Genomic DNA, 24786 nt, shown 5'->3' on the forward strand with positions numbered 1-24786 from the left:
AGAGTACTCCATTTTATTCAATGCAAAAGGAAGCATTTTGCTTCAAAAACAGAGAACGTCTAAAGGGCTAAATCAAACAAATAGGGCCCCCTTGGTCTTCTGGAGTAAAAATATAGTACGTTGCCAAGGGAATTGAGCCAGTACTTTATTTGCTTAATCAGAGTTGACTGTCACAGGCATTGGCTTCATTTAAGTTAGGTAGGCCTCAGCTTATTTGATGACCTGGGCCAGAGGTTTCTGAAGGAACACTTTCTCCATCATGACCCCCCCCCCATTAGAAATAGGAAAGCCATTGTGGGAAGCAGCCATTGATAGACAATGTGCTGCCTCCACTGTAGGCGCCAGTTGCTGGGATTCACAAGTGGGGAGCATGCTATTGTGCTCAGACTTGTGCTTTCAGGCTTCCCATAGGCCACCTTGAGAACAGGATGCTGGCCTAGATGGACCACATCCAGCAGGGCACTTCTTCCATTCTTATTGTCCTCTATAAGAACCATTGTCTTCTCTAGCCCTATTCAAGCATGTGTAGGAGGCACAGTTGTTGTGCATATTGGCTCTGCCCACTCAGACTCTGTCCTTCCCATGTTGAGCAGGGAAGGTCTGAAGAGGGGCTTTTGCTTGCAAGCGGTGGCCCTTCAGATGCTGCTGGATGATAACTCCCATAATACCTGTCAATTGCTAATGCTGGCTAGGGTTGTTGGGAGTTGGAGTCTCACAACTTCTGGAAGGCCACACTTTCTCCCTGGCTGAGCTACAATGACTGGTAGTGGTTTTCCAGGGCTTCAGGCAGTCTCTCTCAGCCCTACCTGGAGACATCAGGGATTGATCTTGGGACCTTCTGCATGCTCTACCAGGGCCTCCGAGAGGAATTTTATCAAGAAATGTCTCTTTTGGTCCCCTTACCTTCTCCATTGGTTATACTGTAAGGTCAAAAAGGGTATGGAAGACAAGAGATGGGCTGAGTGGAGCACTCTGTTATTATTCTGCATGTAAGGCCTTATGCTCTTATACTTCCTCCATGATAAATATAAATAAAATAAAAGAGGATCAGAGATAAGAAAGCACATTTGATTGGAACATCTTTGATTATGCTACAATACAGATAAGGCAAAATAACTCACATTGAAACATCCCTTTATATTGCAATGCAGATCAGATCACCAGAAGACATTAGTGTTAGTAAAGAAAGGAAGAAAAACGTACCATGTGCTTTTTAAAAATAGCTTTTCTTGACTTTTGTGAAAAATTTCAAATCACAGCATGAAAATTAATTGTTATGGCAATGTTTGATTCAAAACTTAGCCTGGCCAAATTCACAAGATGTTTCTGAGACATTGTAGACCTTAAATAATTATTAATTAGCTGAAGTTTGCTGAGTGACCTCTCTCCAGAAGCTACTGTTGCTGGAATTGTTAATAGTACTCTTAAGCTAGCACACACATTTGGAAACAGGTCACCAAGTCTGTACTTTCTTAACAAGTTCAACAGACCTAATGGCTTAAACTGTACATTTACAAAATCTGCTCCGTGTACTGAGGCTAAATGTTGCATTTCTTTTCCAAAATCATCACCAATTAAAATCAGCAGGATATTGCTATGATAAAGATAAAGGTTTTCTCTCCACTTCACTTTCAGACATGGTGAGATATTTCCACAAGAAAGCATTTTTTGTGCAAATTGCTTAACAGCATTGAAGTGGACAGTTAACCCTGCTATAACATTGTCTACCAAAACCTAAAACACACACTTTCTGAAGTGGGTCTCTTCTGGAGTATCATCTGTGTCATTCATTTCTTCCAAGTTAGCATCAGGTGTGCTGTTGTCATGTGACCTTGTCCTCTTGCACCTAATTTAATTACATACACGGGACAGAGTTTTATTTCTATATTTAGGTCTGATGCAACCAATCTGGCTTCATTCCACATGCATTTCCGCTTCTTTTGAAGTTTTGTCAGCTCTGCTACATCAACATCCAGTGTGGCATCTCTAGCTTGAAAGACCTTGTTTCAAATATCTATGCCAGCTAATGTTTTGTACCACATGGCTGACACTAACACACAGGCAAAAGATGTCACATATAATAAAACTCCATGGACTTCATTTCTTGTTTTGGCCATCAAATTTAGTTCTAGGAGGTCTTCCAGTGCTAATGTAATACCAGGCAAGTGATCTGCAAAATTCAACATTCAGCAGGATTTGAGCATCTTGTTTCAGACATACTATGAAGAGAACAACCAATATAGTTTTTGTAGTATTTCCTACCACTTAGGACTGGAACTGAACAGGTGGGACACAGTTTTAATTGTTCCAAAAAAAGGGTTATTGCTTCAGTTATGCATTCAGCAGCAGCATTTCTACATAAGTTGAGTGTGTGACAACCACAAGGTGAAAAAAATTGCTTTTGAGTATTTTTATTGTATTTCTGCTTGTGCCAGTGGCGTAGGAAGGGGGTGGCGGAGGGAGTGTACCACCCCCAGCACCATCTCTGGCAGGGTGACAAGAGGGCACCCCACAGGGGTGCCATTACGCTGCCACAGCAACATGCAAAGGATCCTCCGCTCACGGCTACACCCTCCGCTGCAGCCTCTTTACCCCCACAGCAAGGACGGAGGAGCGGCAGGAGGAGCAGTAACAGCAGCCAGCATGACAGCAGTGGCAGCAGCAGCGGCAAAGGCCACCGCCTACCTGAGGCACACCATCCCCGGTCGCATCTGCTCTTGCTCTAACCGCCACCGCCTCAGTGTCACCTCCGCTGTCTCTGGTGGAGTGGAGTGGGTGGGGGAGGCGCATGTGGGCGGAGAGAGGGAAAGAAAGAGTGACCTGCCTGGCTCTCCCTCTCTCGCACACCTGACGCCTGACTCTGGAGAGCCAGTGTGGTGTAGTGGTTAAGAGCAGTAGACTCGTAATCTGGGTAACCGGGTTCGCATCTCCGCTCCTCCACATGCAGCTGCTGGGTGACCTTGGGCCAGTCACACTTCTCTGAAGTCTCTCAGCCCCACTCACCTCACAGAGTGTTTGTTGTGGGGGAGGAAGGGAAAGGAGAATGTTAGCCGCTTTGAGACTCATTCGGGTAGTGATAAAGTGGGATATCAAATCCAAACTCCTCTTCTTCTGATGGAGTGGGGCAAAAGGCTGGGTGCATGAGGCAGAGGGAGCGAGCAGAGCATGCGCCATACGTAGCAGCACCGTGCATGCACCGTACGGTCGGTTTGCCCTGCCCCCCTGCCCCGGGTACCGTTCATGCTTTGTTCACCCCTGGTTTGTGCGCCATTGTATTTTCATGCCACATTTCTCCCATTATCGTTGGCTTGTGCTGTACATTCACTGAGAGGAATAGCATGTTCTCCCAATGCATTCGTTATCATCTGAGCCATTTCTTTCCCTCTTTTGTTGCTACAATCTGCAAACTTCAGAAATCTTTCTTGAATGTCATACTGCATTTCTTTTAAAAGTACATCTCCAAAGAAATGTTGTTTGTTCAACGTGGGAAGAATCTGGTGTAGAGTCTACTATTACCGCAAAGCCTTTGCAGATTGCCTCTCAAGCAAAAAGTGTCGCTTCACAAGATTCAAGCATTTTGTAATAAATTCATTTTGTGAGGCAGGGGACAAATAACTAACTTGAGGCTGCTCACGCCTTTTCTGTGACTCCTCTGCACTTAGCACATGTTCCTGAAGGATGGGGATCCTACCTGGAGAGCAGTTCAATGAGTCCTAAAAAGTTTCCATTGTTTGAATCACCAATTCGATGGGATGAATCATTAACTGCTAAACCATTTTCTCCCAAGAAGAGTGCAACATTGGTGATGCACTTTAACAAGTACCATTTCACAGCTTCAGTTTTGATGGATGCTTGTAAGATGATGTGAACTCCTGTCCCAGACTGCAGGAACATTTCTAGTTCGCCAAGCTAGGTAACGTTCTCTGTGACTATGACCTTTTTCATGTTATTAACTATCTCCTGATTCTTAGGACAGTTGTCTGGAAAAGATCATTTTTCCAGATGTAGTGAGTTCTTCATCTGTTCATGATGGTAATGGTGGCAATGAGCTGCTTTGCCTTCCTCTGCTTTGCCTTCCTCTTACCACACTTTTGAGTGATAGCTGATCCACAGCCATTTGATGTACCTTTGGGGACGATTAATTTGTTCATTATCCTGGAAGAACTGTTCTGTCTGCTGCACCCTATTGCGACGTTTGGAGCACCCAGCATCTCACGTTTGTAGTGTTGTGCCCATAGAACCACCGTGCTCCAACTTACTTCCAACTATATTTTGGATAGGATATTGACTGTGGAAAGGCATTCTGCCTCTATTTCAGTGATCCTTGACAGTGACTTACCAATCCTACCATTCCTGCTTATGGAACGTTTATCTGATTCTTATTCGTTTGTGACTCCATGCACATATTACATGTCTTCTGTTTATGAATTTTGATACAGTATAGTGTTATAAAAATATTGTCAGTATATTATTCGCCAACGTGTTGCTTGTTGTTGTTCAGATTCCTCTGCTTGAAGGCAGGCCACTGTCAGTACCGACTCCCTTCACCAGCAGACAGGAGTCCCCTCAGAAGGTGAAGTACATCACCTGCAGGAGAGGCAAAGCGAGCTTGCTTTCTCGCCTTGCCCACTTACATTAAATTTTGCTGCCCTTCTGGATTGCATGGGAGAAGTAGGTGGGGGCACATTGGCAGAAGAGGAAGTGGGCAGAGGAAGAAGTGTCATGGCATTTTGTGTAAATGCAAGTATTCACACAATATATGCATATGTTTTCTGAGGTCCCAGGAAATTTCTGTCCCCTGTGCCCCCCTTTTGACCCCAGGCAGGGGTACAATGTACCCACTGCACCCTCTCTCCTGGGTCCTGTGCTCTGCCACTGAGCTATGGCTTTTCCCGCTTGTCTTGCAGTAGCTTATAAAAATTGACCCAATTTCCCTTGAAACTTCTCCCGTTGAAGCAAGACCCTAAAAATGTGTTTTTATGTGAAATTTGGTTCCAAATTTACTAGGGACAGGAGAGACATCAGCTTGAACCCTGATAAAGAAAGCCTATTTAATCTGCAGTGTTTGGATGAAATGGATGGGAAAAAAGCTCATGGCATCTTCCTATGCCATGAAGATGCTTTGAAGGTGTTAGAAATATTTAATTTGCATCATTCACAGGGGGGAAATGTAAACTAGACCGACTCTGTTCTGAGCTGTAAGAAATAAATGCTTCGAAATGGGGAATAAGGAGGTTAGGGTAAAGTGACCCGCAGATAACGACAGGCTAAAGTTTTGCTGTCATGCAGCACAAAATGTTTTAGAATGGAAAATAATTAATGTTGAGTAAAGAATGGAGCTGAGATTATTATAATGAGATACAGTGTGCTCTTCCGACCATCTAGGGGTCAATGTTACTTGGTTCCAAATGGTTACGAGTAAGTAAGAATTGTCCTGCTATAAAGTAGAAATAATGCAATGGTATGCAGTCAGTTTTACAGTGACCTTAAGGTTAATGGTAGTTGCTCTTAGTATGTTTATAAAGGTTTAAAAGAGACATATGAACTGAAGATTTTAAAGTCTAGAGCTACAGTACTAAGCAGACTATAATATTGAGATTTCGGAATAAAGTGGCTTCAAGTATGCTATGCTTGGCTGTTGCTCAATAGCTGAATACTTTCATGGTGACTTTCCTTTCAGAATAGTACCACCTCTCGAGTAATATATCACTTGTATGTCTCAATCTGATAATAGATTGCACCAGTATATTATTGCAACAACAGATGTATTGCCAGTGTAGTCCTCTGCATTACTGGAACAGAGCACTTGGAAGATGATGTATTTCTCAAAATATGGCACCAACCAAAAGAAGGCAGGACCAGGAGCAGATTTAGTTCAATATCCTAAAAAGAATTCTGATGCCACATAAGCTCCCTGGTACAAAGATATAATGGCTTGGCACAGCTCTAAATTGAATTCCCGTTTGGTTTTGGACTCTGGAGTTCACACAATCGGGTCATGGCTTAAATTTATTTATTTTTAATTTAGAAGGAACAACAGCTGAGAGCTGTAGCCTAATATAACTGCATGACTGAAGTATTTCCACAGCTAATTGCTCACATGTGTATGAGTAGCTGTATGTGTAGGACTATGTTCAATTATGAATGAGCATAATCCATAAGCTAAAACTCCAGACACTTACGATCCAGTTATTCTTTGGTCCTGGAAATTAAGATGTTTCCAGACGTTGCCTCAGGCTTCCATCTCCCTTTCAGCTTTTTGCACACTGCACAAACCTATTGGAAAATGTGTTGGTACATCCATACGGGGAGCTGGCTTCAGGCACTAGGCCCACTGGCAAACCAACTCTGTATTACAAGGATGTCTGCAAACAAGACATGAAGGCTGGCAACACCAAACCAACCATGTGGGAATCCCTTGCAGATGACGGCAGTGCCTGGAGACAATCAGTTAGCTTGCGTATTCACAGCAGTGACCAGAGGAGGAAGGACCGCTGGGAGGTGCATAGAGAAAATAAAATGCCATAGTGCATCGTAGCAAAACTGGCCTCCTTCATCTGCCCCACCTACAAAAAAACAACCCTCCCATATCGGTCTCTACAGCCACAGCAGGTGCTGTAATTCTCCAATGGTTTGATTTTACCCCCAATGGTGCACTCTTCCATTGTCTCCTGAGAGAGACGGATGCCATCAACAACATCCATACATATGCTTAATTGGGGATATTTATTAATTATTTTTTTAAAAAAGACCAAGATCATACAATTCTGGGTGGGGAAAATGTCCGTTTGGCCACCACACAAAGAGTATTTCAGGACAAGGAGTATCTATGCGGTGGGAACTAAACACTATGTGGCAAAAAAATTAAAATAAAATAAATAGGGCAGTCATATGAGACTATCTTGGAGCCTTCAAGCATTGTCCCTCCACCCGGTTCAACCTGGAATTTATATGTTCTAAATGAGGTAGTTGGTTTTTATGTCTGGAGAGAGGGATAAACTTGAAACAGTCCTGTTGGTTGCTGAATAAAGCCGACTCAGCCTAGCCCAGGAAAGTCTCTTGGTTGCCACCTCTCTATTAACAGCTTTATATGGGTCTATATGCCTGGGAACATGTATTCCTTTCAGTCTTTGGTCTACCTTCTGCTAAGGTTTCTCACTGAAATAGGTTTTCTCTTGACCAAAGTTTCTGGAAGAGGGCAAAGCACCTGCAACGGTGTACTTGAAGTATTTTAAAATGCATGATATGTGAAGCAAGTGTCCAGTGCCCTCTGTCACAGTGGCTTGATTAACTTAGAGGTCAACAACAACTCTACAACTTCTAAAACTTAAACAGAGCAGGACCTCAGAAGGGTATGTGTATGTTGTCTCCACTGCCCCGAAATGTATAGATTAATTATCAAATATCTGAGAGCCATCACTGAAGTTGAGATATTGGAGCTTAATCCCAAGATTCTGATTCAGTACCTCCTTTGTTAGATTGTTGTCCTATAGGAGGGGGCTGCAGGCCCTGGCGGGCAGGTGGGGGGTGGACACTGAGTTTTTCCAAGGGGTCCATCAAACTTCACAACCAATGCCCAGACACTCAGCTTTCATTTCAAAAACAATAATGCAAGTTTCTACCTGCTATGAAAGGGAAGCAAAACGCGATTCCTGTGAGATGAGCCAGCCTGGCTGTCTGCTCCCACCTTTTTAACCAATGAGGTTTTAACCAGTGAATGAAGTGAGGGCTGCAATTGATGAGTGAGTTGTTTGGACACCAGCCAATAGATATGAATCCTAAAGTGTTGCCATTTCTCCCTCCAATTTAATGGACTTTTATTTCCTGCATGTGTTTAGTCCTTGGAATATCCAAAGTGTACTTTACTCCATTCTAGCAACCAGAACCAATACTTCCCAATCCGTTACCAGTTATTTTCTGCAATTACTTCTACATAGTAAATGTTCAAGGATTCCTTTTCCTCATATGGGAAATGCAAACTGTGAAACTTTGTGGAGAGACTCTTCAAATCACGTCCAAATTTTCGTGCACCTTGAGAACATAGCATGCTTAGTGTAATGTTCTTTTTCTATTTCTGTGCACCACAGTCCTATACTTCATGACACAGCCTTTTCTGATTGGCCAATATACAAAGTAATAGGGTGGACAGAATACAAAAACGCACTATTTAGGAGGAAGGTCTTGCAAAAGTGTGTAGCCAAAACTGCATGCCAAAATTCGGAGAAATTCTCACTAACATACTGATGAAGTTTCATGAAGATTTTTTTTAAAGCAACAACAACCACAACCTCCAAATTGCTGCAGAAATGTGGAGAACTGAATTTAAGATTGGAGAAAATGAGGAACTGAGAGAGCCGATCCCTAGTAGTCACACAGCTGCTCACCTGGGATGTAGGTGCTTTAGACTGAGGGTCTCTTAATGTGAGAGAATTCAACCCCCAGTGTGTCAGTCTCTTTACTAGGAATACATATGTATACCAGAGATTCTACATGTTATTTTGGTGTTAACTAGGGTTCAAAACGGGGACGCGGGTGGTGCTGGGGACGCGGGTGGCGCTGTGCATTAAACCACAGAGCCTAGGACTTGCCGATCAGAAGGTTGGCGGTTTGAATCCCTGCGACAGGGTGAGCTCCCATTGCTCGGTCCCTGCTCCTGCCAACCTAGCAGTTCGAAAGCACGTCAAAGTGTAAGTAGATAAATAGGTACCGCTCCGGCGGGAAGTTAAACGGTGTTTCCGTGTGCTGCTCTGGTTCACCAGAAGCAGCTTAGTCATGCTGGCCACATGACCCAGAAGCTGTACACTGGCTCCCTCGGCCAGTAAAGCGAGATGAGCGCCACAACCCCAGAGTCGGCCACGACTGGACCTAATGGTCAGGGGTCCCTTTACCTTTACAAGGGTTCAAAACAGATAAGCTATAGGATATATGTTATCAGATCTCCTACTGTTGGGTTTAATTATTATTTTTTTACTTGAAAGTTTTTCTGGGGAAGCAGCAGTTCTGGAACATGGAAAATGTAACCCTTTCCCTCTGTGCCATTTCCCCAGTCTCAATCACCCCCAAACTGCTATTAGCCGCTCTCTGAAGGAAATACAGATACCTTTTGTATTTGCACATTTCTTTCTCAAGTGGGGCTAATAGCAGCTTTGAGTGGGTGGGTTTGCTCTGAACTGGAATAATGGTTAGTGGGGGGAAATATTAAACACTCCCTCCCCGGTACTGCCGCTCCAATCCAAATCAATCCTCCCACACGGTTGCTTTGACAATACAATAAGTAAGTAAAAATAAGGCTGCCATGGGATTAAAAGGCGGTGCCTTATTATCTGACTAATTGTGATGCACCACATACTAAGTTGAAACAACTTATTTGTCACACTTGGGGAAGATCAAGACCTTTTCAGCAAGATGTTTGCATCCCACAGGCCTGGAGGGTTGCCCTCTGCCCTCTGTACATAATGCGTCCTGCTATAGGCATCAGCGGACAGGCCAAATGAGACATGTAGCCTTGGACCACCTTCTATTGCTTTTTCATGGTGTGTAGTAAGTAAAGGTTAATTGTTATACTTTTCGTTAAAAAAACAAACGAAACCCTTTTTACTTGACATTAAGCCATCAGATAGAGTTCCGAACACTGGAGCGTTTATACAGTGGTTGGTCCCACCCCCCATTATTGCCCTCCTTGTACTGTCCTTTTGACAACAGCCCCTAAAGTATTCAAAATTACTTCGCAGGCTCATGATGTAGTGTCGCCAAAGGCTAATTGACTCGTCCTTCTGTAATGATCCGTGGCTGTGTATACAGATGCCATTGTTCCCAGTCAGTGTATACATGGACCTTCAGCTGAATGCTGGGGTTTCATTTCATAACTATTGGCTCTCTCTTTGTCCACCTGGATCACCAAAGGAGACTAAGGCCACATTCGGACCATACATTTAAAGCACTTTAAACAGATGTGGCTTCTCTCAAAGAATTCTGCAAGCTGTAGTTTGATAAAGGTGCTGAGAGCAGTAGGAAGACCCCTATTCCCCTCCCCAAGCTACAATTCCCAGCATTTGATTTGATTTAATATTAATATTTTGTTTTTCCAACAAGAAATGTTATGCTGGATGATATCCTCTCTCTGGGAAGGGACTTCTTCTGTGCTCAGTGCAGCAGGCAACACACTCTCAGGCAAAATTATAGTTCATTGTTCTCAGTGAAGAGGAATTGACTGTTAAACCACTCTGGGACTTGTAGTTCTGTGAGGGAAATAGGGGCCTCCTAACCACTCTCAACACTGTTAACAAACTTCAGCTCCCAAAATTATATGGGTGAAGCCATGACTATTTAATGTGGTATCATAGTGTCTTGAATGCATGGTCTAAAACAACATAATTGTAATATTGTAATATTTTTAATAATATATTGTAATATTATGTTATTGTAATATTTCTTAAAATTCTTAAAATTCCAATATGTGGACATTAGATATGTTTAATTAAGAAGCAAATATACTTTTCTGTGCCCAATGCATGCAGCTGTGTTGATACCTGTGTCTGTAGCTCATAGGAAGGTGTCCCACGGCTTGTAGAAATCACACTCATTTCTCCCTGTATCGCCGCCTAGCAGGCAGAGAGCCCTTATAGCTTTGTTGATAACGCCCTATCCTAACTTTTATAAGGCTTGCTCACACGCTGCACTGAACACAGGTACAAGCTGCTTCTACCCATGTACAAGCATTTGTGTGAGTGGATTTGTACTGCTCAACTATTGTGTACACAGATTGTACATATTGAACGGGACGTGCAAAGGTGTGAACACCCGTATAGAAAATAATCTAGGGACTGTAGTGCCCTCTTCTATCCTCTGTTATGTGGCTGATCTAATTCCAGAATGTCAACAGATGCAGAAACATGCAGCGTTAAAAGCATTCTTCCCACTTCTGGAAAAAATCCAAAGGTCCCTAGATGGGCTTCTCTGAGAAGACAACCTTCTTTCACCTCTGAAGTCCAAAAGTCATTTCAGGCCTGCCTGAATAAGATTCTTTCCCAGCCCCATTAATCAATGACTAGCAGGTGTCCACAGCAATCATGATTACATGTGCCAGGCTGCAGAAAGATAACTCAGAAACAATTTAAGGTCAAGGGTGGGGCAGACATCTGAAAAATAACAGACACCAGACCCGGCAAAAGTACTTTACACCTGTTTTTTTGATTGGCTGAGTTCTCTGAAAAGGGGGGTAACTCACACCTCCTCAGTATCAACTTGCAATTCTCCTTTGCTGATCATAATACCAAGCATGCATAGAGCACATTTCTAATTCTTAATGCATTTTACACACATTATGTTTGGTTCTCACTAGTATTGTAACAATGTGAGGATTAATTGGTCAGATTATCCCATTTTAAAACTTCTAATTGATCAAAAACACTAATTAATCAAGCAGCAGATTATCTGTTTTTGTAACACGTTAGAAGGTTAAGGATGACAGGTATTGGGTTTTACCGAACTCTGCAGCTTAATTCTCCCCTCTTCTCCTCTGCGGCCCCCCACCTCAATATCTGCTCCAGAGGTACACAAGGAGAGGAAGGAAAAGCCCAGCTTTGTGAATGGAACTGTATGCATGTAGCATTGGAAACAACCCCTGATCTCAGAAGAAGTGTTCCTCTTATCGCACACAAGAAATTATGCTGCTTCTAAGATGGTGTGTGCTGTGACTCATAAGGGAGACATCTGAGGACATGCATTTCCTCTTCACAATGATTGTTTTATTAATATACAAATTTCAGTCATTAACTTATTCATTAAAGCTCATATAATTAATTGAGTAATACTTCTTGAATGGGTAGACTACACTGATTCCTGGTCATTGTTTGTAAGCTTGCCCAAATTAAAGTCACATGGTGAGATGTGAACGGAGGTCTCCAGACTCATACTCTCAGCACAATTTTAAAGCACAATTTTAATCCTGCTTTTCCCAATACTGATTAGGGTGTACCTCTTTCAGAGACCCCTTACCTCTTTCCTCAACATCCCAGGGGCATCACTTGGAAAGCTAATTTAAAAGCCATGTCTAGATGCCCCAGCTTCACCACTGGAACTGGTCTTACACCAGGATGGGGGTGGGGGCAGGAAAAGTCTTTATGTTTACTGCTTCAGCTCCAGGGCTGTCTCAGAAAACAAGCCTCAGCATAACTTGCCCATAGCTGGACTGGCTTAGGATCCAGCAGATCCTAGGCTGGCTTGGCCTTGCTTGCTTGCTCCCTCCCTCCCCCTCAAAACCCCATTTCATAGGTTTATGCTGACAACCCACAGTAAGGATACATCTAGTGATAGCTTCCATTCTGAAGGGTTGGGTGGAGATCCAACCCTCCTCCAGCATGACAATTTGAGTTATAGATTGGTCTGCCCAAAGCCTTATTGTCTGCATCATGTTCCCCTGCTCACCCACCCCAAAATGGTAGACCAGGGATAGAAAACCTACAGATGTTGGTAGATTTCAACTCCTATCCACACTAGCCAGCATAGTCAATGAGAATTGTGCAACACCTAGAGGGCCACTGGTTCCCCACCCTTGTTGTAGACTTTCCTCAACTGGAAGCTGAGCTGGTCCTCTGATGATTTGGGTTGCTCTTTTCTACACCTTGTCTAGCTCTTTCATGTGGTTGTCACTCCGCTGTGGGATAGATACAGTTGTACCTTGGTTTTTTGAACAGAATGCGTTCCAGAAGTCCATTCGACTTCCGAAACGTTCAGAAACAAGGCATAGCTTCCAATTGGCTTCCGATTGCGCAGGCACGCCGGAAACAATAGCGGAAGCTGCATCAGACGTTCAGCTTCCAATAATAATAATAATAATAATAATAATAATAATAATAATAATTTATTATTTATACCCCGCCCATCTGGCTGAGTTTCCCCAGCCACTCTGGGCGGCTCCCAATCAGTGTTAAAACAGTACAGCGTTACATATTAAAAACTTCCCTGAACAGGGCTGCCTTAAGATGTCTTCTGAATATCAGGTAATTATTTATCTCTTTGACATCTAATGGGAGGGCGTTCCACAGGGCGGGCGCCACTACCGAGAAGGCCCTCTGTCTGGTTCCCTGTAGCCTCACTTCTCGCAATGAGGGAACCGCCAGAAGGCCCTCGGCGCTGGATCTCAGTGTCCGGGCTGAATGATGGGGGTGGAGACGCTCCTTCAGGTATACAGGACCGAGGCCGTTTAGGGCTTTAAAGGTCAGCACCAACACTTTGAATCGTGCTCGGAAACGTACTGGGAGCCAATGCAGGTCTCTCAGAACCGGTGTTATATGGTCCCGGCGGCCACTCCCAGTCACCAGTCTAGCTGCCGCATTCTGGATTAATTGCAGTTTCCGGGTCACCTTCAAAGGTAGCCCCACGTAGAGCGCGTTGCAGTAGTCCAAGCGTGAGATAACTAGAGCATGCACCACTCTGGCGAGACAGTTCGCGGGTAGGTAGGGTCTTAGCCTGCGTACCAGGTGGAGCTGGTAGACAGCTGCCCTGGACACAGAGTTAACCTGCGCCTCCATGGACAGCTGTGAGTCCAAAATGACTCCCAGGCTACGCACCTGGTCCTTTAGGGGCACAGTTACCCCATTCAAGACCAGGGAATCCCCCACACCAACCCGCTCCCTGTCCCCCAAAAACAGTACTTCTGTCTTGTCAGGATTCAACCTCAGTCTGTTAGCCGCCATCCATCCTCCAACCGCCTCCAGGCACTCACACAGGGCCTTCACCGCCTTCACTGGTTCTGATTTAAAGGAGAGGTAGAGCTGGGTGTCATCTGCGTACTGATGAACACCCAGTCCAAACCCCCTGATGATCTCTCCCAGCGGCTTCATATAGATATTAAAAAGCATGGGGGAGAGGACAGAACCCTGAGGCACCCCACAAGTGAGAGCCCAGGGGTCTGAACACTCATCCCCCACCACCACTTTCTGGACACGGCCCAGGAGGAAGGAGCGGAACCACTGTATGACAGTGCCCCCAGCTCCCAACCCCTCTAGACGGTCCAGAAGGATGTTATGGTCGATGGTGTCAAAGGCCGCTGAGAGATCCAGCAGAACTAGGAAACAGCTCTCACCTTTGTCCCTAGCCCGCCGGAGATCATCAACCAGTGCAACCAAGGCAGTTTCAGTCCCATGGTGAGACCTGAATCCCGATTGGAAGGGATCCAAATGGTCCGTTTCCTCCAGGCGTGCTTGGAGTTGTTCAACAACCACCCGCTCAATCACCTTGCCCAAGAATGGCAGATTTGAGACTGGGCGATAGTTGGCCAAATTGGCCGGGTCTAAAGATGTTTTTTTAAGAAGCGGTTTAATGACCGCCTCTTTCAGCGGGTCTGGGAAGGCTCCCTCACAGAGGGAAGCATTCACCACCCCGCAGAGCCCATCACCCAGCCCTTCCCGGCTCGCTTTTATCAGCCAGGATGGGCAAGGATCAAGGAGACAGGTGGTCGGTTTCACTTTTCCAAGCAGCCTGTCCACATCCTCGGAGGTAACAGACTGGAATTGATCCCATGTAACAGGACCAGACAGAACTCTAGCACTCTCCCGCCCTGGCCCTGCTCCCACGGTGGAGTCTACCTCCTTCTGAATCTGAGCGATTTTATCTGCAAAAAACTTTGCAAAAGCATTGCAGGAGATCTTGGGGTCCCTACCAGGCCCCGGTGGTACAGGTGGTTCCGATAGATTGCGAACCACCTGAAAAAGTCTCCTGCTGCTGTTTTCTGCAGATGCAATGGAGGCGGTGAAGAAGGCCCTCTTCGCCGTCGCCATTGCCACTTGGTAGGCTCAACATTGAGCTCTAACCCGTGTCCGGTCTGATTCAGAATGAGTTTTCCGCCACCGGCGCTCTAGCCGTCTCAACGATTGTTTCATCACCCTCAGCTCCGGGGAAAACCACGGGGCTGTCCGGGCTCCATGCAATCGGAGAGGGCGCTTCTGAGCCAGACAGTCAATAGCCCTGGTTAACTCCGCATTCCAGCGTGCCACCAGGGAATCAGCTGAAAGGCCATCAACTTGGGATAAAGCATCCCCTACCACTCTCTGGAAGCCAATTGGATCCATTAAGTGGCGGGGGCGGACCATCCGAATCGGTCCCACCTCCCTGCAGAGGGGAAGGGTTGCAGAGAAGTCCAGTTGCACCAGGAAGTGATCTGACCATGGCACTTCTTTTGTTTCGCTTTTAGTTCAAAAACCAGAACACTCACTTCTGGGTTTTGATCATTCAGGAGCCGAAACGTACAAGTACCAAGGTGTTTGACGACTGTATTCAGAACTGAGCACTTTCTGAAGAGCTGCCCAAGAGGTTATTTGAAACCACTTTCAGTAGCTAAGGATTTGGGAGGGATGGAGGAATGAAAGCAGTTTTAATCATCCTAATAGGGTTTATGACTCTGACATTGTTGCATGCACCATGCATTTAGGAGGAGGAAAGCTACAAAAATAAATAAATAAATAAATAAATAAAGGGAGCCACACAGTACAAGGTGGTCTGTATTTCCAGAACACAGGAGATATTGCTAGGCATGTTGAAGCCATTTCTGAGTAGTGTGCAAACACCAAAAGGATTGTTTAAGCCTTATTTGAAAAACATTGATAGTACAAATATTTATTCTGAGTTTGATATGATTATGGAATTATTTACATTAGAAAGTGGGTGAATAGGGAGGACAGAATAAAAAATACTGGTTTAAGAAATAGTGCCTCTTCTGTTGTCTTTGACAGGGAAAGAATAGGCTATGCTGTTCCGCAGCATTAAATCAAGCAAAAGAGTGAAAAAGGCAACAAATTGTAAGCTATTCCAATTGTTCGTTTCATTAAAAAATATTACAGTTAACAAATTGCAGCTCAGAAAACAAGCTGTATGAATTTGGATCATCTCCACATTTGTCATTCCAAAGATGTAATAAATTAAATGAGCTTCAAAGAATCTCTCTCATTGTGTTCCCCTCTTAACCAGGTTACTTCCCGTGAGCTTACAGAAGACCATCACTGCAACAAGAACAGCAGCAGCTTTGAATAACACCAGTTCCCACCTATTATCAGCAGCTGGGAAGCTTTTCTATACAAAGGTATTTTCACCCACCAGCAGACATTGCATAGAGTTTTTTGTTGTGGGTCTCTATGGGGGGTGGAGGATTTTTCCAGTGTGAAATGCCATGATGAAGGAACTCTTGTCTCCTGCCTTTCCGTGACACCATCATGGCACGCATTTCCAAGTGTTTGGCCATTTCTCCCTGCCTGGCTTTCAGTGTTCCTTGCAGAGAGTCCCAAGGATAAATGAAGCCAAGAGGCCTATGCCACAAGGTGGTATTCAACTCTTAAGAGCTGTATCCAACTAAGGCTGAATACGCACTATACATTTAAAGCCCATAATTTCCCCCAGAAAATCACGGAAACTGTAGTTCAACCACTCACAGAGCTACAATTCCCTGCAGCCTTAAACAAATGACTGTTAACAATATTTTGGGGGTGAAGTCATGTGCTTTAAAAGTATGGTGTGTATGCAGCCTATGTTATACCCAGAGTAAACCTATGGAAATTAATAGACCTGACTAACTTAAGCCCATTAACTTGAATGGCTTCAATCCAAGTGTAACTTAGTTGGATGTAATCTTTAGCCTGCATTTCGTCCTGATCCTGGGCATTGCTGTTGGGATGGACTCTTAGCAAGTATCTAAGCCTAAGCATGTACAAATGAAACAAGCACCCTCCACCCACTACCCTGCCTTTTCTCTGTTGTTTCCCTTGTGCTTGGCAGGGGGTTGGACTCGATGGCCCTTGTGGTCTCTTCCAACTCTATGATTCTATGATTCTATGAAATATTACACGGTAAGCTTCTGGGCTCTGAGTGCCTGTATGAGGCACTTGCTCACAAGCAGAAGATTAGGATGTGTAGTGAATTTAACAGCCCCACCCCAACAACCCATAGAGCTTCCTGCTGCTGTCATACTGCGACCACACCACCCACCCACCCACCCCTGCTGCTAAGACTTGTGGGTAAATTTGTTGCTGCAGTAGCTGCCTCCTGCCCAGTCACAAGGAATGCAGCACCTCTACCATGACAGAAGCCATCACTCCAACCAAGTTCTCCAGGCCCACCACAACTCACTCTGAGGAAAGGATCCTTCCTGAGAGTGAGGCATTTTGACTGATGTGGGCTGTTAAATTTTAAGCAGGCTTTGTGAATGTTGCAGCAAAGCAGCAATGGCACGGACGATCTGTGCAGCCACTTCATCCACAATGTTTCCCTCTGATGAAGGGACACTTTCTCAGAGCACAGTATGAGAGCAACAGACCAGGAAGGATGGGGAGGAGACGGTGACAGGAGGAAAGAGGAGGTGGCAGAAGGCAGGAGGAAGGGGTGGTGGCCCATCAGGGCTGTCTTAAGCATATGTGGTGTCTGGGTGCAAAGATCCGCCTGGCGCCCCCCCAGTTGCCCAGTCCCAGGCACGCAGGAGGGCGGAGCCAGCCAGCCGCCTTAGCGTCTCGCTGGCTTGGTCGCCCCAAACTCGCAGAAGAGCCCACCGTGGTGCTCTGACTGATGGGCAGGCTCTTCCCCGGACTCAACTCTCAGGCCCCGGACTCTTGGCCTGGCGCCCCTGAGAGCCCGGTGCCTGGGTGCCCCATAGCCCTAGTGCCTATGTGTAAGACGGCCCTGTGGCCCATCTAAGATGGAACCATGTCCCTAGTAAGCTCCTCAGAACAGGGACAAATCCTTTTATATCCTGCAACTGCTGTGCACGCTGATGGTGCTAAATAAATAAATGAACTTATCTGCTGGATTGGTCCCTTTTCTTCCCTGTCTCTTTCTGTATTTTGCAGTGAAAATAGGTAGTATGGCTGAAAACTACATAGGGAGAGAGAGCAAAAACTGTGCAAGGGAAAAGGAAAAGAAAAGAAAAGAATTTAAATACAGCTTGACAATTGCAATTAAATAACCCAAATCTCAAGTTTGGCATTTTTCTTAACACCCAATATGATTGATATTTGTACTTCAGAGCCTTTAAAATATTTAAGCAGAAAAGAAATGAAATGAACTGCAACCAGTTAAGGTCATCGACTTAGGACAAAAAATGATAAAATATTTAAACGACAGAAACAAATTTTCCAACAGTTAATATACCAAGACTTCATAGAGATGTATTATTCAAAGCAGAGAAACATGTGTGACCCCTCGTCTATTGCATAATACAGAAAGGATATGAAAGTTCAAATCTACACAAGTGTAGGTATCAAGCAGGAGAAGAAAAGGACACAATATGCATACCAAAGGCTGATTAAATAATTACCATTAGCGGTTATTGCAGATGTGAAAATGACTTGTCCGATTTGGGGGGGGGGGGTAGGGGTGGAATTGCAGTCATGAATAACTGATATGCAGTTCAAACCTAATGTCAAAATAGGTGGCCTAAAATGAACTCTGACCCTCAAGGTGAAATCTATGTGTTAGTGATTTGCATAGTACAGTTTAAAGTGATAACCATTACTTTGAAAGTAATGACCAAATGGGCATTCCTTTCACTTCAGAATCATTGTACGGTAATTTCACCAGTGAAATCTAACACTAAGGAAGTGTCATTGTATTGTTTTGATTTCCCCCCCTTAAGTTTTAAGAAAGGGAATGTCAGTAAACAAACCAATGAAGCAATGTGAGTTGTCTCAGGCTTAAAGCTAATTTATTTCACCTTCTTAATGCTAAAATAGCAGTAGTGATTGGCATGTCTATTCAGAAGTAAGTTCCAATGGGACTTACTGCCAGGTAAGTGTGTAGGATGGCAGTCTCAAAGAAGAAATGGTTTTCAGCTGCATAACTCATTGCCTCAGCTTCTGACACTCTGCCAGGAAATGAATATTTGCTTCCATCATGGGCTGAGCAAATTCAACTGAGCAAATCTGCCTCACTGATTTACCTGAGAGGTCCTCAGCAGGGCCTGTTGCCTACCCAGATGTTCAACTTGGTGGTGACCTCTACATGTTTTGGGCTAGAAGTCTTTGCTGCGGCTGTGCTGGCTATGGCTGATGGGAGTTGTACTCCAAAATATCTGGAAGACACAGGCTGGTGAAGGCTGACGTAGCCAAAGAGTGACACCAGGGAAGACTAATGATGAGGACAGGAATTGCTGCCTGTATAATCCTGGCACCATACGGACACCCATGTCCCTGATACTGGTCTTGAATATGATTGTATTGTGCAATTTTTTTGTACAGCTGCTTTGAGAACCTCTTGAGGTTGTAAAGTGGGACGCAGTGGTACCTCGGCTTACATACGCTTCAGGTTACATACACTTCAGGTTACAGACTCCGCTAACCCAGAAACAGTACCGCAGGTTAAGAACTTTGCTTCAGGATGAGAACAGAAATCGTACTCCAGGGGTGCGGCAGCAACAGGAGGCCCCATTAGCTAAAGTGGTGCTTCAGGTGAAGAACAGTTTCAGGTTAAGAACAGACGTCCGGAACGAATTACCGTATTTTTCGCACCATAGGACGCACTTTTTCCCTCCTAAAAAGCAAGGGAAAATGTGTGTGCGTCCTATGGAGCGAATGCAGGCTTTCACTGAAGCCTGGAGAGTGAGAGGGGTCGGTGCGCACGGACCCCTCTCGCTCTCCAGGCTTCAGGAAGCTATCCGCTAGCCGTGGGAGACCCAGTTAGCGGAGACCTTGCCGGCACCCAGAAGCTTGGGGCGCGCTGAGCTCTGCACGCCCCAAGCTTCGGGATTAGCGCTCCGCTAGCCGTGTCTAGGCTGCGGATAGCAGCCTGCTTCCCCGAGCGTCGGGCACCCTGAAAGCAGAGCGCCCGCGCTTCGGGAACACACCCGCAGCGTGGAGAGCCTTGCAGCAGTTCCCCGCAAGGCTCCCCACGCTGCGGATAGCAGCCTGCTTCCCGGAGCGTCGGGCGCCCTGAAAGCAGAGCGCCCGCGCTTCGGGAACACACCCGCAGCGTGGAGAGCCTTGCAGGAGTTCCCCGCAAGGCTCCCCACGCTGCGGATAGCAGCCTGCTTCCCGGAGCGTCGGGCGCCCTGAAAGCAGAGCGCCCGCGCTTCGGGAACACACCCGCAGCTTGGAGAGCCTTGCAGGAGTTCCCCACAAGGCTCCCCACGCTGCGGATAGCAGCCTGCTTCCCGGAGCGTCGGGCGCCCTGAAAGCAGAGCGCCCGCGCTTCGGGAACACACCCGCAGCGTGGAGAGCCTTGCAGGAGTTCCCCGCAAGGCTCCCCACGCTGCGGATAGCAGCCTGCTTCCCGGAGCGTCGGGCGCCCTGAAAGCAGAGCGCCCGCGCTTCGGGAACACACCCGCAGCGTGGAGAGCCTTGCAGGAGTTCCCCGCAAGGCTCCCCACGCTACGGATAGCAGCCTGCTTCCCGGAGCGTCGGGCGCCCTGAAAGCAGAGCGCCCGCGCTTCGGGAACACACCCACAGCGTGGAGCGCCTTGCAGGAGTTCCCCGCAAGGCTCCCCACGCTGCGGATAGCAGCCTGCCGCCCGGCGCAAGGGGCGCCCTGAAGCAGAGCGCCCCTCGCACCAGGCATACATCCGCAGCGTGGAGAGCCCTGCAGCAGTTCCCCGCAAGGCTCCCCAAGCTGCGGATAGCAGCCTGCTTCCCGGAGCGTCGGGCGCCCTGAAATCAGAGCGCCCGGCGCTTCGGGAACACATCCGCTGCGTGGAGAGCCTTGCAGGAGTTCCCCGCAAGGCTCCCCACGCTGCGGATAGCAGCCTGCTTCCCGGAGCGTCGGGCGCCCTGAAAGCAGAGCGCCCGCGCTTCGGGAACACACCCACAGCGTGGAGCGCCTTGCAGGAGTTCCCCGCAAGGCTCCCCACGCTGCGGATAGCAGCCTGCCGCCCGGCGCAAGGGGCGCCCTGAAGCAGAGCGCCCCTCGCACCAGGCATACATCCGCAGCGTGGAGAGCCCTGCAGCAGTTCCCCGCAAGGCTCCCCAAGCTGCGGACAGCAGCCTGCTTCCCGGAGCGTTGGGTGCCCTGAAATCAGAGCGCCCAGCGCTTCGGGAACACATCCGCTGCGTGGAGAGCCTTGCAGGAGTTCCCCGCAAGGCTCCCCACGCTGCGGATAGCAGCCTGCCGCCAGGCGCGAGGGGCGCCCTGAAGTAGAGCGCCCCTCGCACCAGGCATACATCCGCAGCGTGGGGAGCCCTGCAGCAGTTCCCCGCAAGGCTCCCCAAGCTGCGGATAGCAGCCTGCCGCCCGGCGGGTGGGGCGCCCTGAAGCAGAGCGCCCCACGCGCTAGGCAGACATCAGCCAGCCCCACAAGCTTGGGGGACAGCAGGGAGGCGCAGCGCCACTATCCCGCTGTTCCTCGACCTGGTTCGGTTTCCCTGACCTGCTTTTGGGGGGAAAATAAAGGGAAATTTTTTTCCCTTTATTTCTCCCCCAAAAAACTAGGTGCGTCCTATGGTCCGGTGCGTCCAATCGTGCGAAAAATACGGTAAGTACTTAACCCAAGGTACCACTGTTTAAGTTTTTGAAATAAATAATAAATACAGCTGAAAGAAGGATCCCAATTTGGAGCCCTTGTTATCAGTACTTTAACACAATGCCACGTTCTTCTCTGTCCATAGCCGATCAGTTATACAAGTTGCATTTTGCATGCAATTATTATGTTTTACTCACTAGGGAGGCCACCCCCGACCTGGGGCTTTACAGGCTGCCCAGGATGGCTGAAAATCTCCCTGTTTGCCTGTCCTATTAAGCCACTTGTTAGCCATTGGGTCAGTGTGACTGCTGCAACCCACTTGGGTCAGTGTACAGTTCTCCAGGACTGTGTCAGGAGTGAGCCAGCAGTAAATAACACTGCAAGTTGGGAGTTACCTCTTTATTAAGAAAACCACGATCTGCACAGGAGTGCTAACGAACATAGCAACTCATCTCCGGTAGGTCTTGCCCCCATGAAGCAGTTGCTGAGACTGAAGGTCCCCTGCCTCCCACAGCTGCCTAAGTCCTCTCCTATCCAGGTTCCCCCCCAAGCAATAAGAGACTGTGTCTGCATGTCACCAATCTCTCCTTTGCCCTTTTCATACCTCTTCTGGTTCTGGGAGAGATAAAAGTAGGGGAGTTTGTCGCAGCAGGAGGGGGAGACACCTGTGACTCTGCACCAGCCTCACTCATCTGTGCCTCGCTCATCTCCTCCCACCTTCCTTCTTCAGCTTCTTTCTCTGATTCTGGACTTCTCTTAGCCACAGACTCTCCTAGATCACTAAGCCCTATTACCTCCTCAGCTTCTGACACCCCCTCCCAAGGGCGAAACTAGGCCTTTATTTCACCCAGATCAAAGACCCAGTTTGGCATACACACACAAACACACACTTGTGCACACACAGAGAGACTGGGAGCCTCAATGGTGCCCCTCTGGAGGCTTCACTAAGGGCAAAAACCCCAGCTAGACCCCCGCTCCATAACAATGGCTCTGCCTCCTTCTCCCAGTCTTCTCCCTCTGACCAGTCATCATTGTCCCACCACTTTCCTGGGCGGGCTCTGAGCCTTCTTCCCTTGGGGTTCCCCAACTGGTTTCTCCCACCATTCCTTTGTGTCCAACCAGGCCATGACAGACTGTAACCTCTTCAGCACTCGCTCATCTGTTCCCTCCACCCATTTGAATCCTGGTTGCTGAGGCTTGCTGCTGATTTATATTATCATTACAATAGGAAAATGAAAATAAATAAAACCTGTCACACTGATGGGCTAGTTAAATAAATCTATTACATCTGCAGCCAAAGCAGCTCTCTAATGCTCTTATATATTTATATAGACAAGGCAGAAATAAAACTTGGCAATATATGATCCTGGCTACTACAAGCATACTGAAGACTACTGTTTCTGAAATAATTGCTTTAATGATGATATAGGTGATGAAATCCTGCTATGAACTAGTGCTGTAACATATGTAACTCTAAGCACACGGCAAAAGCTTTTAAGAAATGGGCATTCCATACAAATCTCACTGAAATGGAGAAATGGTGTAACAGTGGTGCTTCGTGAAGTCTACTCCCACCATCCACTAGGAGTTCCCTTGAGGGTCTCTTCCCCTTCAGGGGCATACAAAGAGGGGTGGGGGGTGCAGGCCGCCCCAGGTGTCACCCTGAGGGGGGAGTGACACAATGGTGCGTGGCACTCACCGCAGGGCCTGCAGTGCGCCCAAGCCATGCTTCTCAGGTGCCTGCAGGCTCTGCGCTGTCTGCCCGCTGCTTCCCTCCAGCTGTAGGGTGGTCGAGGGCGCGCATGCGCTGTTGGTACGGGCATTGCTCACACGCCATTGGAATGGATGCCACATGCGCGCTATCAGTATGGGCGCCACGTGCGCCATCTGTACGGGCGCCGTTTGAGCGCTGTCCGTAGGGGTGCCGCGTGTGCGCAACCGGGTGGTTTGCCCCACCCCTCAGCACCCCACACCGAGTGCCAGAGAGACTTCCTCCAACACTGTTCCCCTTAAAGACATCCTTGCTTGGCCCACCATCATAACACCCATAGTCCCTCCCTGGTCCAAGCATAATCTGGACTCCATCATAGCTCCTTCTTATTCTAAAGAGAAAACATCAGCTTTGCAAAGGGAAGAGTTATAGCTCAGTAGTAGAGCACCTGATTTGCATGCCAAAGGTTCCAGATTCAATCCCTGGTGTCTTCAGGTAGACTCCTGCCTAGAGAGCTGCTGTCAGTGAGTGCAGAAAATAGAGAACTAGATGGACTAATGTTCTGGCCCAGTGTAAGATAGCTTCCTATGAAAAAAGGCAATATTTATTTTAAAGAATAAATCAGCAAAAATCAAAGAAACAACAACATCTACTTCAAACGGTTTTTATATGGAAAACAATTTCAACTTCAGCACCATTTGCTACAAGAAGATCTAGTGAAATTGGCAGCCATGTTTTTAGTTCTCCACCAACCCCATTAGGCTTTAGGTTAGTGTAAGTAACAGGGAGAAATAGGAACACAGAAGTTTCTGAACTCAGTAAATATGTCCTATTCAGCCATACCTTTTAGCTGCTACAGAATTGTATGAAAGTCTTGAACAATTGGTGAGAAATTATGCCTGGGCTGGGTATTATTGTATATAACACTTTCAAATGAGTTATTAGTATCATTTTTTTTGCAGTGGAACAGCAATTTTTAGCTCCATATCCAAAACATACTACCACGTGGGGCGTAAATGATTACAGATACATTCTGGAGCCTGGAGCCTTCCTTTTTTCATTATGAAATTCACATTTCTGCTCCTGCTCCTTGCTTTCTGAAAACCACTTAACGTGAATCTAAAGACTTGTGCATGTCCTACTTCATCCACTTAGGTAGCTTAAAAAAAAAAAAGGCTAAAAGAGCAAAAAGTTACTGGCAAAATGCCAAAGGGGAGAATAAAGCCAAAAAGATGGACATTTTAAAGGTGAGCTCACTAGATTAATGATAGCAGGAAAAATTGTCATAGTTTAGCTAGCAGTAATGCCAGTATTGCAGGAAAGACTTCAGAAACGTTTCTGTAATGGATACAGCTATTAATAAACTGAGGAGGCTATTTAATGTATTAATAATAAATTGTCTCCCTCCACCCAACCCCCTCTTAAATGGGATGCTACCTAATCTAGACAGGCAGGTCAAGACCACAAAACAAACATCATTTAGATGTGAAAGCTAAAATATATGTTGCCCAGAATGCTGCCATAGAAAACATTAAGGCATTATGGTTGTTTTCTTCTGAAAATCAAGACCAAGTCCATTATCCTAATTACTGATGAAACCCCAAAAGCATGTACAAGTCTAGTGCAAGGATCAACTGAACGAGGT

Source organism: Podarcis muralis, chromosome 9, assembly GCF_964188315.1.
Source record: "Podarcis muralis chromosome 9, rPodMur119.hap1.1, whole genome shotgun sequence".
Classification (NCBI taxonomy): Eukaryota; Metazoa; Chordata; class Lepidosauria; order Squamata; family Lacertidae; genus Podarcis; species Podarcis muralis.